General features: G+C 55.5%; 1 pseudogene; it reads right to left on the reverse strand.

Annotated features, from left to right (window-relative positions):
* Positions 1-1,427: 1,427 nt before the first annotated feature.
* Positions 1,428-1,781, reverse strand: LOC105810316 (annotated as a pseudogene).
* Positions 1,782-2,703: the final 922 nt, after the last annotated feature.

The raw sequence follows: 2,703 nt of genomic DNA on the forward strand, positions 1-2,703 counted from the left end.
GACCCCACACTCCAGTGTCGTGGTCAAGCCCTTACGCACTGGGAAGTGAGCTGTGTGGGCTCTCCCATCCCCCGCCCCCTACTTTCACACTGCCCAGAGTGCTTAACGTGAAAACATCCGCAGCAAAGGTCCGAGGAGAATGGACACGTCCCTCTTCCCAAGCTGTCAGTTGATGACAACGGGGAAGAGGCCCACACCGGTCCTTGGGAGAGCAATTCCCAGCAGCTCTGTCTACTGCAAACTCTTGTTCTCCATCGCAGACACAGGTAGCAAAATGGAAACAACCCTACAGATTCCCCCACCTCCTACCGAAAGGGAAAAGCACCAAAATTCAATGTCTCGTCTACCTATGGGGACCAAGGAGTATGTGACAAGCAGACGGAAGAGCTCGGGTTCCTGGCAGTGGCTGTGGGCCGCGTCCACCTGCCCCACTAACTGAGGGGTCCCAAGGTCCTTGCTTACTCCGTACACACTCGGATCTCAATCCCCTTGCTGCACGTGCATTGTGGAAGGCTGGCTCTTCGGGAAAACTGGACATTGCTGCGGGGCTGTCTGTCCTTCCCCTCAACAGCTCTCCTTTCACCATCTTGCTGAGGGCTGCACGACATCCTCTCTAAGTGCTAAAATTTCCAGGCAGGGAATATGTTCCCACCTTCCCTTTTCCTCCCCAAAACGAAGAGTCCATTTGCAGGTCGAGGAATGGAATGGCACCGGGCCGGCAGTGGCTCTCCTGATCTCCTGTCCCTTGATACTGCTGCAGTTTCTAAGGACCAAGCCTTTGGCTCATGTGGAATGACAGCCAAGCACTGGGGGATCCTCGGCCGTCGTGGGAGCACTAGTCCCATGAGGTGCCTATGGTGCTGAAGCGATGTACCCTGCCGGTCACATGGGTTCCGGAAGTCAGGCAGAGTTGACAGAGGAGAGAGGACGGTGGCTCTAAAAGCCAAAAGAACAGGACTGGAAACCCTCCCTGAGTGGAGGCTTTGGCGGCTTGGGGGACTTGAAAGCAAGGAAGGATCAGAATCTGCTGTCCTTCTTCTTGCTCAAGCTCCCTGCAAAATCATACGAGGAACAGGTGGCCATATCCACCTTGGCCCTCCCGAGGAGACTGCAGGAAAGATTAGCCGACGGAAAGATGGACACGCTGCCTGCTGGACACGGTATTGGAGCCCCTCCAGGACTGCGCGGACAGAGCCCGCTTCCCTTCAACGTCCTCAGAAAACGGGAAGTGTTTTGTTTGAGCAGATACTTTGAGGATCCAAGGACAGTGCCTGAGTGAATGGCAGGGCCCCGTAAGCATCAGGAGTCAGACTGAAGCTTCACCCCAACCTCCTCTCCCCACGAAACTCCCAAAATGTAAAGAGAGCCCTTCCCAGGGCTGAGGCATCCGAGTTCCTCTAATGCTCAAACTCCACAGACAAGAGCGCTTAGAGAGCAGCCCGCTCTGGCTGGGGAAGAAGGGTTAGTGCTGCCTTTTTTTGAGTGACGAGCAGGACTTAGGAGCCAAGAGGTTGCAGTCGTGGGTCTGCCCTCCCTGCCCGCACCATCTGGCCCTGCCCCAGCCCCCGACACATGGCTCTGAGCTCTTGGCAAGTCGGAAGGAGGAGCTCGCACCCAGGAGATGCGTGCGGAGGCTGCAAGGCGCGTGGCCTTGCGGCGCATGTGAGGTCTCAGATTGGCTCAGAGAGGTACTCTTCAGGGCGCACGAAGTTTCCTGCTCAGAGACAAGTGAACGCCTGCTCACCAGAACTTCCATTTTGGGTCAAACTCTGCCAAAACATTGTTCGGGTTTTCTACGTCCCAGTCCTGCCCAAAGTGAATCTCTCACTCCTTATCCCCCGCTTCCCGGTGTCCCACTATTGGACCATCCCATGTCCAATGGCACTTTATTTCCCAATTAAAAATAACCGAAAAAAGCATAGATGCCATATTGATGCTATTATCATAATAGATGCCACATTCACACTGCTTTCAAGAATCCGCGGCAAGAACGACCAGGGTGTGTCTTCTCCAAGACCGAGCCCCACGCTGTCAGCCTCACGAGCTCTCTCCCCACCACACCCGCCAGGAGCTGTTGGCGTCACAATGCCACAGTTCGGGACAGGTGTCACTGTACGCCCCCAGGGAACCGTGACCTCCCCTTCTAATGCTGCTGAGCGGCTTCCTTCTGAGGAGCTGGGTACCGGCCCACGGCCACGTGGGGAGGACCCACGGCGTTTCCAGCTGCCCGCCAGCCTCGCCCAGTTGAGCACGTCTGCCACAGGGCTCAAGCCAGCGTTCCTCCCAGGGGCAAGGGGCTATGAGATCTTGCAGCTCCACACGACCCTCAGCTCACGTGTCCTTTCTGCAAGTGGATTATTTGCTTTATGTTACACACTTTTCGTATATACACATTTCCATCAGAAAGACTTAAAGCAACTCTGAACGAGCGTATGGAAGCAAGGATGAGGAAGGAGGTGGCGTCAAGGCATGAGCTAGCATCCCAGCCCACCTGGGAAGGGGACACTGCTCAAAACATCTCTAAGCACAGGTACAAAAATAGAGCAAACTATGACTTCGTATAGATATAGAGATATAGAGCTAAGGTCGATAGATAGACTCTGTATAGGTTCCTTTACATTTACACGCGCGTGCGGCGGGCGCGGGCCCTGCGCGCCTTGCCCGGCTTGAAGCTCCTGCCCCACCCCCACCCTCCAGGTGCAC

Source organism: Propithecus coquereli, unplaced genomic scaffold, assembly GCF_000956105.1.
Source record: "Propithecus coquereli isolate 6110/MARCELLA unplaced genomic scaffold, Pcoq_1.0 Scaffold209, whole genome shotgun sequence".
Classification (NCBI taxonomy): Eukaryota; Metazoa; Chordata; class Mammalia; order Primates; family Indriidae; genus Propithecus; species Propithecus coquereli.